The 14,648-nt window shown below is 49.1% G+C and overlaps 1 protein-coding gene and 1 long non-coding RNA gene across 21 annotated transcripts in view; one reads left to right on the top strand and one right to left on the bottom strand.

The window, feature by feature from the left end:
* The window catches only part of LOC139084227 (uncharacterized), a 38,085-nt gene extending 33,528 nt beyond the window's left edge, over positions 1-4,557 (bottom strand). Inside the window, exon 1 of the long non-coding RNA XR_011541639.1 lies at positions 4,430-4,557. This is a non-coding gene — a long non-coding RNA (uncharacterized lncRNA). The remainder of the gene's footprint in view (positions 1-4,429) is intronic.
* Positions 4,558-11,541: 6,984 nt separating this feature from the next.
* Positions 11,542-14,648, top strand: part of SOX6 (SRY-box transcription factor 6) — a 571,708-nt gene continuing 568,601 nt past the window's right edge. For 18 of the 20 annotated variants that reach the window (XM_070626446.1, XM_070626445.1, XM_070626423.1 and 15 more), the window contains exon 1: positions 11,547-11,741. The gene's annotated coding sequence lies outside the window, so the exon portion shown is untranslated. Of the gene's footprint in view, positions 11,742-13,111; positions 13,586-14,648 lie in introns of those variants that run through there. The other 2 variants (XM_070626444.1, XM_070626432.1) reach the window with 2 other exon arrangements.

Raw genomic sequence — 14,648 nt, 5'->3', positions numbered from 1 at the left:
ATGACATATTGTTGCAGTTTCTATGGCAACCATATCATGATGCTGATGCTCTTAAAAATTTATAAACTATAATCTGAAATATGCTAATTCTAGTGAACATAGTTAACACTTATTTGCTTAATATTCAGTTTAGTATTAAACTTCATCAACTTTGAAAGTAGGTTGATAACATATTGTATACAATTAAAAGAGGTTTTTGTATTGAGCTCCTGAGTTTAAATATTTTCTCCAAAAGCCTACTATTCTAGAACTTTAAGTGTGAAAAGTAAAGCTTTTCATTTATTATTGTCTTATACAGACATGAATTAACATGAGGATGATCATTGTTGCAGATTCTCAATGTTCCCCCCCTCATTTAAAAGATAAAATATTCAAACCTAATGCAAAACATCCTGATGAAAATTTAAACATTCAGTAAAGCCATTGAGTTATTTAAATAATAGCAAACATCTAGATACTTGGAACATTGACTTATTTTTTAGCTTTCATGCGTTTATTTGACCTTAGGTAGATAATCTCTTTATCTTGTATGTACGATTATGTTACATGTTAGAGGCATAAAACTTGGCAAGTTATCGAATAATTTTGCATAGCAATTATATTAAAGACTGATTTGAAGATATGGTTTGAAGTTTCTTTTAGAACTGATTTAAAAGTAAAATATGTTATTTGGAATTGGTTTATAATTATAGATTCTCTTTTTAAATAAAGCTCTTTTTAGATATATCTTTTGATAAGTCAGAAAAACTTTCAGAAATGCATATAGCTTGTTGGTTAATAAAAATATCTGAGGTAATTTAAATAGTATATGCCAAATAAAATGAATTAACATCATATGTAATTACCAAATGTACGTATATTGAACAGAATATTTCTGCTGGCATATTTGGTGAAAATTAATTTTCAGTATATGTGCAATAGGCTCTTAATTAATATTTATTAAATCATAAAAATGCAAAAGATAGATCCTTAGTTAATACACTTTTAATTATTTGCTTTGCCCATATTATGCATTCAATAATATTTAAATGTGAATAAAAAATATGGAAAACAAGCAAAAGTTTTCAGTGTAATTGTGATATTTAACAACACACACACAAAAGAAATCCTCTATTTAGAAATTTTAAAAATAGCAATCTGGGATTTAGAAGAAAGATTTTTAAGTAACCAATTTTAAAATTAGAGAATTTAGTCAAATGCAGTTTTTAAAAACAATGTTAAAACATAATAATACATAAAGCATAAAATTTCTGAGAAATTATTCAACTTTTAAAGACAGTAATATTAGTAAATTATTGTTTAGTTTGATATTTATCAGTGAGCAGTTTTACAGCATTATTTTTCTATCCTTTGCTTGTCTTTTATTAGGCATGGGAATGGATCTACATGATTTATCAAATGTTTCTAGCGTGGCTAAAATGTATAATTACTGAAATGGTAGTCATCTTAGTGAATTCTAAACCTCAGATTTGGGAAGAGGGTAAGTGTTTCTTTAAACAGAGAGAGCCACATATGAAGGCCAGAGAGAGGCCTTAACAATATTACTTGATGATGAAAAGGTAACATGATATCTCAGAATGACACTATCCTGTGGGATACTTTGAATTTTAGTGAATAAAGTTTATTTCTGTGGATGAATTATCCTATAACTCTTTATCATATTTTTCATTTCTGTGGTTTTTGTGATATTCATGCTTACCTATGTAATTATCTAGATCACTTTTACTTAGAAAAATAATTTTATGTATCATTGTAAGACAAACATTTGGATGACTGATAAAAAATTCACTTTTCATCTGGATCGTTTAGTGGCATTAGTTTTGGCAGCCTTAAACTGTGGAACAATCATTACTTTAATAAATAATTTTCTTTCAGGTAGCATTACAAAAATATTAGGTCTGGCATTTTTAAATGTTAGGTCTGGTGCATATACGTGAGGTGATTGGTAGAGGTTTATAATTTTCTGGTTTCTACCATATTCCTTCTTATGGTGGTTTTAGTTCATTTTCTTTTGCCAGTGAGATTCTGTTTTTAGTAAAGTGAAGCATATATACCGAATAGTGACAACTCCTCCCATGTTGTTAGGAGATTGATTTAAAGATCATGGAATTGGTGCCTGATGGCACATATGCCATGTGTTCCAGTTTCTAGTCATTGGACTTTGATTTGATTGTTCTTTAAATGAGGTTTCTACCCAGGCTTAGTTTCTGCCAGTTACATTAGGCTTCACATGTATGTCCCTTCCATTTAAGAGAAGATGAACTGCCAGAATTATGCGTGGTAAAACCAAGACCCTTCCAAGATAAGGCTCTGGGAGCATTGTACAAGCCTAATGTTCTTCCGTGAGGTTGGCCCACCCCACTGCGACTAAGACATAAGATGATTTGAGGGCTATTACATACTTACAGTTTTCATAGTGGATTAGAATAGCATTACTTAGCACAGGTGTTTCTATAATTGGGATTCCCTGGGAAAATTCAGTACTGTATTCGATAACACAGCTTTCCACATGAGTGGAGGAGCAATCCAATGTTAATTGGCTAGGCTGTGGCATGAAACAGGGGAATGGGGTCTGGTTTGGGGGCCTGTTGCTTCTCTTCTTTGAAAAGACATTTCCTGTTGTCCACTATTAGCATTGGGTTGCTGTGATCCTCTTTTTAAAATTTAATTTATTTCATTAGTTATTATTATTACTATTAGGCTGATCAAAATACTGAAAGGTCCCAGTTGGAGTCAATAAGGGATGATTTATGGCCTCATATAACACAAGATAGTTGCTGAGTGTCCTTTTTCTTGAGATAAATAAAATTGTTTTCCCCTTCCTTTTGTAAAGCATTACATTTAAACAATGTCTATGCACCCAAGCGGCAGGGAAATGACCGAGGCACCTGTGAGGCACAGTTCACGGAGGAGGATGGACTTGGAGTGGCCTTGTAGACGTTCCCAAGCCTTGGAGGCAGTCTCCAGGCATAACAAAGAACAATCACAAGTTACTTCAGGATTTAGCTAGGGGGTTCTTAAGCCTGCTATCCTTGTAATGCAAAGCGTGAATACAGGAAGAACGATGTGCAAAAAAGGGCTTCAATAGAGGTAGCCGTGGGAAAATAGAAAATCGCTGATGTAATTAACAATCATTATTCTACCGAATCCATTGTTAGACAGTCAGAAGGACTGATTTCCTGAGAAATGGGTGACTATAGAACTAAGTGTCCAGCCCTCGCAGCAGGCGGCCGCGTTGCCTGAGCATCCCTCTCATTCACGCAGTTCTCTCGTCCGGAGTCCCCAGCTAGTGACCTCAGGGCTGGTCGCGCCCTTGAGTCTCTTTGTCTCCTGTCCCGAGGGTGGAGAGCAAGCGGGAGAGGAGCCCCGGGGAGCGCGGAGTCCGAGGTGAGCCGAGGTCGCAGCAAAGGGGAGCTCGGGTTCTCGGCTAGGACCGGAGCGGATGCTACGCCTCTCCGAAGCTACCTCCACCCCGCGCCACTGCCCTAGGAGTTAATGCTTGAAGTTTCGGGGCAGCAGCGCCTGCCTTGGAGCTGCAGACTCTTTGGCCCGGAGCTTTGAACTTTGCGGGGACAATGCGTCTTCGCTCTGTTCCCGGCTACTGGTTTCAGCTCCTGTGTAGTTTTCCACTTCACTCTTCTCAGGCTGGGTCTCAGAGAGCGGACTGTGCCTTGCTCAGACCGTTGGCTCGCGGGGCACCGTCCCTTTGCTTCCATTTCCAGCGGTCCCAGGCGGTCTCCAAGGCTGCGGAGCCGGCGTCAGCCGGGTTCGTCTGGACAGCCGGGAGCCGAGCGCAGTCTTCCGCTCGACCTCAAGGTGGCGACTTAAGCACGTAAACAAAGCTAGGCCCAGCCCGGCGTTTGGCACTCGCGCGGATCATCCACGTATCATCCTAGTTTTCCCGCTGCTCTCAAGCGGGGCTGAATTGACTGTTAAAGGGACTTGAGTTTAGATGAGGAGTTTGGCCAGAATGGCAGAATGTGTGTGTGTCCTTGTGGGTGTCTGTGTGTATATGTGCGTGTGTGCGTCCGAGAGCGCGGAGGCGGCTGGAGGTGGAGATGCGATGGAAACCCTCAGCTAAACCGGTTTGGGACGCAGCGAATCTCCCCTCCATCACCTGAGCCCTCAGGCCTGGCGACCCGGTGGGCTGGGGCTTCCCGATCGCTCTGCAGCCCGAGATGCCGCGACCAGTGCGCAACCGGCAGAGGGATGCAGGGTCTGGTGGCTGCCGCCAGCGGTGGAAGATTTGCTAATCTCGTTTCAGTGACACCCACAATTTATGAGTGGAGAGACCTGGAAAATAAAACGCTTCGTCTTGCCGTACCCTTCTCCGGGGTGCATGCCGGCTGACCCGAGTGGGAGGGGTCCTTGGGGGTGGGGAAGAGAGAGACAGCGAAAGAATAAGCGTGCGACAGTCACACAGTCTTACCTCCGGGACGAAAGGACACGGTTCCTAGAACTGAGATTTCCACAGCCAGTCTGCATCCCAGCTGTTTCTCCCGTAGCCTCTTTCCTGCCTAACACAGCCTTCTGCCTAACTTGGACAGGGCTTGAGCTGCCCCCCTCCTCTTTTCCTTTCTTTTTGCTTTCCAGACATTCCCTAAACTCAACCCAGGGCAAATCCAGAAGTCGGTACAGTACAGAGCTTCCATTCAATTGTGGGGGGAAAAATCCCGTTTACAGTTTCGCTTAGGCAGATGGAAGTAGATGGTTACGGGACTTTGGGGGGTGCATGGGGATGGCATGGGGTATTCGTGGCAGGGGATCGCGGTTTCTCTTAGGTCTTGGTGCTGCAGGTAAGATTCCCAGATTCCAGCTGCCCTCGTGCCGAGCTGCGGTGTCGGGGAGAGTGGAGGGCGATCCTTGTCTGATTAGAGGGGAGTGGAGGAGGATGAGTAGGGGAGAAATGGACCCTGGACAGGCTCCACGGAGACATTGTCTTGGTTTGTGTCTCTGCCCGCTCTATGCTGCTGCCTTTGGGAGCCTTTTGAGCTGAGTAGTATGCTCTAGCCTTTTTCTCTCCTTTTTCCCCCTTCTAAAATGTGTTTAAAAAGAAGTGAATATCCTTATAAAATAAGTTAAAAATCTTTCTCTGACTTTCCATTTGAGATGTCAAAGGATTAAATAAATGAAACTTTATTTGACCGGGGAGTTCACCCAGAGACTCAACGACATCTCGGGTCTTTGGCCTTATTCTAATTCCATGGTGGTAATTACCCTTCGTTTCTTTAAGTGCAATAGATTTATTGCCTTAGAGACTATGCACAGTTTGATTGAATTATTCATTTTTTTTCTTTGGTGTAGACTGCATCTGGGGACTCTGATGTGACGTGTAGATTTTTTTTCAGGAACAAAGGGAATGTGGAAATGAAAGAGAGAGGGAGAGAGAGGCTGGCAGATGTAATGAGACGCGGTGAAGGTGTACGCAGACTGGCACTCCCACTCCTCCCGTCTGCTCTCACTGCAGCCCTGGGTAACTCGCAGGCTAACACAAACAGCTTTTCTCCCGCAGCCTGCCCTCTGTCACTGTAAGTACATCAGCCTTCTCTTATCAGCATGCAGATTCCAGCCACGCACTCCCCTAGCCTCGGCTTTGCACCTTAGACAGCAGAAGCACATTTAAAAATTAACTTTCCTAAGCCAGGAAAGACATGCCTGTAAAACTTATTTTTGATTTATCTTTATTTTTCTTTGAAAAAAGTTCATGCATTTTTACCACTTTTCCCCACCTCCTTTGTGGCGGTGCTGCTGCTGCTACTGTCGCTACCGCTGTGGTCTTCCCAACAGGATGACGCGCAGATTCAAATGAAATTTAATGTTATTCTCTATCCGTGTAAAGTCTAGAGAGAGAATGCCTTATCCTTTTGCAAAATGACATTTTAAAGAAGGCAAGCGTTATTCACAGTTTGTTTTTTGCTTTTGTTGTTGAAACACGAGTTCCGATCTCTTTGAGGCAGAGTCCCAAGGGCACTGTTATTTGGGAGTTCGGATTATTTGGTTACACCAAACTTAAATGAAGTGCGATGGGCTGCTGGAGTGTTGGTATGTTTGTTATCCCTGTTTAAGGAAACCAATTGATCAAACTTTTCTCCGTGCTGTAATTAAAGTTTAAAACTTCTTCCCTTTTGGCTTTTTATATTCCTTCACTTATTCTTCGTTTCAGTAAAAGTTTTCATTACCCGTATTTTGGAAGTAAAGACATTTATACTTGTCCTATTTATGCAGTAGCTATAAAGCCCTTCCTGAAAGAAGTTGGCGACCTTAAGGTGAAGTCATGTAGATCTGAATTGTCCACCCGGCTGGTGTAAGGAGACTTTAAAGGCGAGAATTCAAGGTTTTAACAGTCGTTATGATTTTTGCGTGGGTGCTTTAAATATTAACTTCTCGAACAGAATTCATTGCGTTGCCCTTCCCAAGTTCAGGGGGACCTCTCTCCAGGAACCGCGCGCGCCTTTTCTTTGCGGGTTCGCGCCTCTTCTGTGGAGGTGCGAGGCCAAACTTAGCAAAGCCGAGTTGCCTTTGCTGGTTGCCACGCGCAGGGACACCGGCACAGCACGGAGGCAGCGACAGCTGCGGGCAGGTAAGTCAACCTCCACTCGCTCGCCCCTCCTTCCCTCCTTCGTTCCCCTAGCTCCGTGCCTGGGGTTCTTGCGCCGCGCGGGGCTCCGACCCCCAGGGAATGCGCCCGGATTTGGCCGCGGTGTCTGGGTGTCCTCTACTCCTTCGGGGACTTCTCCGAGCCCGCAGGCCAGTGCGGACCAGGTGGAGAGCCGGCACTTCCACCCACTGCAGCGCTCTCCGCCTCGCCCCCAGCGCTGTACATTCCCGCCCCGGGCTTGAAAGGAAACCCTTAGGGCGCACTCCCGCCCCCAGGGCCACGTGTCACCCTGTGCACAACCTGAAGTGCGGCATCCAGACCCCAAACTTTAGTTTCCTTCCTTTAGGGATCAGTGTTGTGACCAGCTCCGGGTTCCGCCTTATCAGTCTAGGTTGGTATCAGTTTATTAGATAAAATCTAAAGAGGATTCCTGCCGCTCCTTCCTAGAAGGTCCACCGCGGCCCAGTATGAGGGCCTTGAACGCCAGAGATCTTGATAATATAGTCTGTTTTTCCTTTTTGGCTTCCGCCAGCGGCCTGCATCTGAGCGGTGGGGTCAGCCTTACCCCCCAGATCCCTGAGTGCTGTGGGAGTTAAAGAGACGGATGCGCTGGTACTTGAAAAGCCAAACTTGTCGCAGCAACTCTGAGGAACCCAGTCGCTCCCCACCGTTTCCGTCCCTGATGTTTCACCTCCCTCAGTGGCTCTTCTCCTGAGGATTCAGGCTTTGGGACTTAAACTACCCACTCTTCTCTCTGCCCTAACTCTGCAGGCATTTAGGACAAGTCATTCGATTTTGACCTCTTTAAGCTTTGGAGAGACGTTTTGGCCCCCGTGGTTGAGTTCCAGGGCCGGGAGGCCAGAGAGCATGAGGCTCTGGAACCCAGTGCTGGGCTGGGCCACGCTCATTCACAAAAACAAAACAGAAAACAAAAACAAAACCCAGAAGAGATTTGGCCCCTGTCTAAGCTAGAAACACCGGTCTGGATTTACACCTTGGGCCTCAGAGGTCAAGAGGCACGCTTGGCAGTTCTGGGAGCTCGGGAAGGAAGGAGCTAGCATGCAAGGTGCCAGGCATTCTCTTCGACGGCTGTCAGGCTCTGGCACCTCAAGGCAGACTTTCCAGTCCTGAAAGTCGCTGTGGGCGATGGGGACAAGATTTCTTGCTGGGGACTCGCTCTCCTCTCAGCCAACAGTCAGCAGGTCACTTTAACTTACAGCCCCCAAGCTCCCAATCCCCAAGCATCATATTTCCTTTTGGGGTGGAAGCATCTGGCTATTCCTTCTGCCCCACTAATCAGAGGTGCTCATCTACACCTGTGTTTCTGTCCTTTTCCTCTTTTCTGGAGTTTGTATGAAACCAAACATGGAGTATACTTTCAGCAGCCAACATATGACTGACATCTCAGCTTGTTCCATCTTCTGTGCTTGCTTACTCTGCATTTTCTTCAAAGTAATGTAACAAAGATGAGGCTTTCTCCTCTTTATCTTTTATCACTTAACCTGTGGGAAGTCTTCCTGTGGCAACTTTAGATTGGCATGAATTTTCTGAGTTTTCTATCCATAATTCCTGCCCCCCTCTCCTGGTCCATATCTTCTTTCACAAAGCCTCTGTTTATGAAGTGTCTCAAAGTGGCCATCTCCTATCAGTTTCTATAGAGTAAGAGGGTCTCTCCTCCACAGATCTCTGCAGGTCATGCTGCTGTGTCAGAACCTCTCTCCCAGCTTTTAATCGTGATGTAATTTTGACTCTCCACTGACCTCAGTTTCTCAAATCTAGACTATTTCTTTGGGCCTGGATTAAGGCAGGCCAACATCACCTCCATGCACACTGCCTCTAGTTAGCTCTGTGTCTCCTATTGTCAAAGCTGGTCTTCTCTCTGTCTCTTTTACTCTGCATCTCTACTACCTGACATCAACAGTATTTCCTCTTCTCCCAGTCTTCCAGCTTTTTTGCACTGAGATCAAGTTCCAGGTCTCTGCTCCTTTAGGCCATTCTATATCCTTCAAATCTTTTATGTACCCTACACATGCATCAAACAGAATCTTTAATTTATGTAGGGTTTTTTGGGGGGAGGGCTTTTAATAACATAATTTTCTACGTCTAACTTACTTGTTTTTACATGCTGTCCTGGGTGACTGACACTCTTCATTTTCTACAACTTCCAACCACTCTTCTTGAAATTTTTTCTCCAAATCTTTTCCTCTACAAAGTTGAGATAATACACATACATCACCCATCAAATTCCACCTAACACAAACTAATCCATATAATAAATGTAAAACTATTTTATTTATTGTTGTAAAGGTATAGTCATTTTTCTTTGGCAGTTGGTACATGTCTTGTTACTTCTAATAATTTTAACCCATAAACTCCATAATCCACATGGCCTCCAGAAAATTGCCACCTACATGTGGTGAAAATTTCCTATGTCAATTGGTTTTTCTTTTTTTTTTTCTTTCAATTCTTCCTCCTCCATCTTTTAAAATAAGTTTCTCTTCCTCCATTTACTGAGCTCCTACTAGCCGGTGTGTTTTCTTTTATCCCTGCTTCCTGCATCTCTTTCTTTACTATTTTTTGACAACTTCTCTTTTTCATTTCCTTCTTTCTTCTTCTTATTCATCCTGATATTCACCCTTCTTTCCTTCTTCCTGCTTCGGTCCCTCTCCTTCCCCTTCTCTGTATCTCCCATGACTCACTCTTGTTGTCCAGTTCTTCATCTCAGTTCTTCTTAACATTCAGCCTATTCCTTCTCTGTCATAACTTTTTCAAAGCACAAACTACCATCCCTACATTTTTGTCTCCTACGTTACTTCCTCCTTTTCTCCACATTGCTCCTTTCTTTCTCCTCAGTCGTCTACCTTTTCCCCACTTCAGTTTGCCTTCCTCTTGACTCCTCCTCCCAGCATTCCCAGCCTTGGGTCCTTTACTCCTCGGTCTCTCTCTCTCCCACCTAATACTTGTTACCATTCCCCTCTGACCCCAACTCTCCTTCTTTATCCTCTTCCAATTCTCTCCTAGCAGTCGCTTCGCCCTCTCTTCCCAGGCGCTTTCTCCACTTCCAACCTCCGCTCTCGCCGATCTCTGCCCTCTCTCTCTTCGGCGCTCTCTTGTCTTTGCCTCCCGCTCTCCCCTCCTTCTTCTTCCCCCGGCCCTCCCCCTCCCTCCCAGCTTCTCTGCCTGGCTCGCTGCCTCCCTCGCCTCTTGTCTCATCTTGCCTGTGTTGTCTGGGAGGGGAGCCCTGCCTCCTCTCCCTCGCTCAGATCAATGCCCTGGCCACTCACTTTCTGATGTTGCACGACGGGAAATGCTTTGAATACTTACGACATGGCCGCTCACACTGATTGCCAAGATTGACAGCACTAACCATCGCCTTCACTTGTTTCAAGGGGGAAGCCCCTAGTCACCCCGCTCTGCGCGCACCTCCCGGCACCCCGGCGGCAAACTTCTGCCGGTCAGCGCTCCCCCCGCCCGGGGCGGGACACCCCCGCAGACTTGAGTTAACGGGCTGCGCCGGCCGCGGCGCTGGGGGTTCTGCTCCCTTGCTCCCCCGGCTGTGCTAATTGACCTAGCATCGACTCCCCTTCCTTAAATTTTTTTTTTATTTGTATCTTTCCCTTTTTCTTTAATGCCATTTACTCCCGCGGCGCAGCGCACAAGGAGCCCTCCCGTGCGGTACCATCCTGGAGCCCGCCCAGGTAACCGGGACGGAGCGAGCGATCTAGAGAGCGAGGGAGGCAGAGCAAGAGCGCGCGGCCCGTGTGTGAGCTACCTGTTGGGGCGCCGAAGGGGGTAGGGACAGGAACCCCGGGCGGGCGCCGGCCCCCAGCGCCTTCCTCTCCTGCCCTTCCGGGCAGCTCCAGGGGCAGTTTCCCTGAGCTGGGACTGAGGGGCTGGGGTAGGACAGGCAGGGGGACGAGAGCTGAGCGCGTGGAGCCCTGCGAGGGCGCGGGTTGCCGGGAGCCGCGGCCGCCCAGCCCGGGCGGGTTTCCTTACTTGGCTGGGGAGGGGAGAGGGGGGAGGAGGTGCGGGAGGAGGGCGCTCAGCGGGGCCAACGCAGGGGGAGTAGAGACTGAGAAAGGGGCCCGAGCGTCTGCCGCTCGCTGGTGGACGCGCGGATCCCCAGGATGCGTCCCCCTCTCAGAGAGTTGTGCCTTGTTCCGGAGGCGGTGACAGATCTGCGTGGCGGGCTTCTCGTTTTCTTGCCACCCCCCCACCCCCAAAATCCACGCCGAGAAAACACATGTTGTAGCTGTAGATAACTGTGCGTAGGACACTAAGGCAAAAAGGGCAGGGGAGAGAGACAGACAACGCAACCTTTGACAACAGAGAGCTGTTATCGCCATCCCAAGTATTCGTCCGGAAATCTGTCCGCCCTCTCGGCCCACCTTATTCCTCCTCCTCCGCGTCCCCGTATAGATGTTCTAATCTATATAACTGGGAATGATATGAAAAAGAAGTCAGGTGGCTTAGAGAATGAATTTTTAAGTCTCCGTGAAGTTTGAGGTAGGTATTTCATTGAAGTTTGCGCAAGTGTGTGATGGAGGAAGCCTGTGTGCCTGCGCGTGTAGTTCTCTCTTTCTGTGTAAGCATTTGCGTGTGTGCTGAGAGCGTTCAGATGCGACCGCGGGGTGGTAACGCCCTTTGTGCCCACAAGAGGGCAGCATCCTGAGGGCTTTGTGAGCGCTGTCTCCCTCCTTATCGCTGCAGGCTTGGGTTTAGAGAAAGTTATACCGAAACTTTCAAACTGATATCACATCTTATTTCGTGATATTAAAAAAAGAAAGACATAAAGAAAGAAAGAAGGGAAAAAGAGAGAAGAAAAGAGAGAAGAGAGAGAAAAAAAGAGAAAAGCAGGCAGCCAGCCTAACCCGGGATAGTCCTAGTCACACCAAGACTAGGGGGAGGGCTGTTTTAATTGTGGGTTTGGCCGACTGACGACTGGAGTGCCCTCCTCGGCTGTCTTAGTTGTAGCCGGAGGTCATGTAAATCGACCTTAAAAGAATGCATAAGCCATAAATTAAAATAAACCCTCACCCAAGGGCTGATCCATAAGTAGACAATATCCAACCTGGACAAAACGAGCTTCCCTTACGAGCCGACCTAAACCGCATCCCCCCAAAGAATAGAGACTAAATGCAAAGTAAGTTTCCCAGCGAATATTTTGTTTTCTTGAAAAGTGTTGGGTTGATTCGCCGTGTGACTGACTGCGACGCCGCAGTTTTCCGGAGCGCTTCAGGGTTAGCCAGGCTCGGGGCAGGAGGTCGGGAGGACCCGCTGGGTTTCTGGGCTTCTCAACGCTACCCCCACCCTACCCGTACCATTTTGGTTTGGAAACTGGGGCTATTTGTGGGGTTGACGCTGGCCGAGGGCAGGCGACAGTGGAGGAACTCCGTCGCGCTCTCCGCGGCCGTGAGGCTCACCCGGAGGAGCTCCTCTAGAAAACCCGGGTCGCTAGAAAACTCGTGCGCTCCCTCCTCCCCCCGCGCCCGCCGCGGCTCCGCCGCAACTTTCCCGGGACCCTGCGCGAGTTGCCGCCAGCTCCCTCCGCTCTCCCCTTCCTCCCCCTCTCCTCGTTTTTGGACATGACTTTTTATGATCTTTTTAGGAATAAACAAACCGAACTCCAAGACAATCCGAAACCCAAGTGCTAATCTGTGGTCCTCTTTGCTCCGGACGCTGGGGCAGTGGTGCCGGCCCGGCGGGGGCGCGTGTGAGGGGCGGCCCAGCCCTGCGCAGCGCGGGATCGGCTCGGAGTCGGCGGGCCGGGCGCACGGTCGCCCGCGCCGCTCTTCCCCGGCCCTCGTCCCCGGGCCCCGCCGGCGCCCTCCGTCCCGCTCGGCGCCCCGCCCGGGCCCCGCCGCCCGCTGCCCTCTCCGCAGACCCGCCGAGAGCCGCCGCCGTGCGGCTCGGCCAGGCCCGGGGGCGGTGCTGCCACCCGCCCGGGGCCCAGCCCGAGCCCGGCCGCTCCCGGGGGAGCTGCCGCCGTCTTTCTCCCTTAAAGGGCCGGTCAGCGAAGCGAAGGGGCTCGTGCAAAGGCTGCTGGGGTTGTGCTCGGGCGCCCGCAGGAGCGGCCCGGCTGCGGAGGACAGATTAGCTCCGTCTCCCGGGCTGTTTCCCTGGCGCTCCGCGGAGCTTTAAGATAAAAAGAGAATTGCTGTGTTCGGAGCAGATAAAAGGTGGTTGTTGCCGGCGTGTTTTGAGTTTTACTTAAGCTCTCCTAGACTGACCAAGTTTGAAAACGTTCGTTTGTGTGAATTGCCAGATATTGAATGCTGCCCCTATTTGGGGACTGAAAATAAGTCTTCGACTGTGCTGGCGGGGCTGCGCTGTTAGCGAGATGGGCTGTCCCCGGCTGCTCGTGTGTGTGTGACCTCCTTTGAGGGCCGAGCTTGAAGTTTCGGTCTCGAGATGGCCCGAAGCCGTCGCTGCGGCAAACTGGGCTGGGCTCAGACCTCCCGCTGCACCGTCAATGGGCGCTCGGGTGACGTCCTGTCCGGGGCGCTTGACCCCGGCGCGCACTCCCGTGGCCGGGCTTTTGGCCCTGACTGGGCGGCCGGGCCAACAACCCAGTGGAGTCGGGATGCGAGAGTGCCCTCTCTCCCCCGCCTCCCCAGGGTCTCCTCTCTTCTGCCCTTTATAGTCACATGCCTGGGTTTTTCCCCGGGTCCCGAGGAGAACAGACACAGCCCCGCCCAGTCTATTTCTAGGAGGTGGGTTTGGTGAATAAAAAGGTCAAGTGGTCGGGTCCGCGAGCCGGTCCATGGCGAGGGGGGACAGGACGGACACCTGGCAAGGACCGCCCCGCCTGTCCCCCCCACCCTGGCCGGTCCGCCCGCCCACGGCTGGCCTCCCCAGGCCACATTCTTGCGCTAAGTGCGAGAGGCTGTGGGAAAATCAATCCCGAACCGGCCAAGAGCCGGTGAAGCTGATCCCGCGATGGCATTTTGTTTTGAACAGTTGCTGGGGTTGACGTTTCCTCATAAGGTAAGGTGTCACTGGACAGTCGGCTGCCCAAATGCCACATGTATAATTAGCCTGCGCACTCAGCACCTGGTCCCCGAGGCCCGTAGGCACGGGCTTGGCCGACCTGGGCTACTCAACTCCATTCCGGGCTACAGGATTCCCGAGGGAGGGCCGAACCGGCAGGACAGCCCCGGGAGGCCCTGGCACCAGGGAAGACTGTGACAGTGTAGCCTTGTCTTTGATTTCTCTCTCTCTTTTTTTCCCTTCGCTTCCTGTTTCCTCTCCTCTGTTTTTCGGTTGAAGGGGAACTACTGGTTAGCGGGATAAATCGGACACCAGCGGCAGGGTGCAGACTGAGCGGTGAAAGGGGGTGCAGAGTAAATCTGGCAACATGCCGACTCTCTACACCCCGCCCATGGGGGAGGGCTGCCAGTGCCCCTCTATCTGCTCTAACCCACTAGGACCAGCCCAGGCTTGGCATTGTGTCCTGGCCTGGGTAGGGGCTTCAGGCTTCCAGTTTGGACTGTTCACCTGTCTTTGCGCTCCCTCCCACCCCGACTCTAAAGGTCTCTCAGCAAATTAGTATCGGTACCCTGATTGCAGCTTCTGTTTCCCCCTTCAGGCCTAGCCGCTTGGGGCTGCTAGTGATCACTGTGGGGCAAGCCTGGAAAGGTCTACTGTCTCTCCCTGTCTCACTCCTGCCGCCTGGGGTTAGCAGGATCAGTGCCCTGTCCTCTCTGTATCCGCATTGGTGCTGGAGCTTCCTACCTAGCTTGGCAGACCCCAGCCTCAGGTCAGCGTTAGCCTGCACTGTCTGGCAGAGACCAGATTTCTGCAGCCATGAACATGACCTTCCTTCTGTCACCCTGTGCAGTCACCGTAGAATTCAACACTCAGCATTAGGGACTTTCATCGGTCTTCCTCCTCCCCTTGTTTCTAGGCCACTCAGCTGTGGCTGATACCCACTAGAAGATTCTCTTTATTTTAAAACAAACAAACAAGCAAACATCCTAAATCTTCTATAAGTTTAGTGGGATAGAGTTAGCTTTTCTGTGGCGCCAAGAGTGCACCTTTCTGGTTGGAG

Source organism: Equus przewalskii, chromosome 6 (assembly GCF_037783145.1).
Source record: "Equus przewalskii isolate Varuska chromosome 6, EquPr2, whole genome shotgun sequence".
In the NCBI taxonomy this organism is placed as follows: domain Eukaryota; kingdom Metazoa; phylum Chordata; class Mammalia; order Perissodactyla; family Equidae; genus Equus; species Equus przewalskii.
The sequence above is the reverse complement of the archived record's forward strand: the minus strand, read 5'-3'. Positions and strand labels throughout refer to the sequence as shown.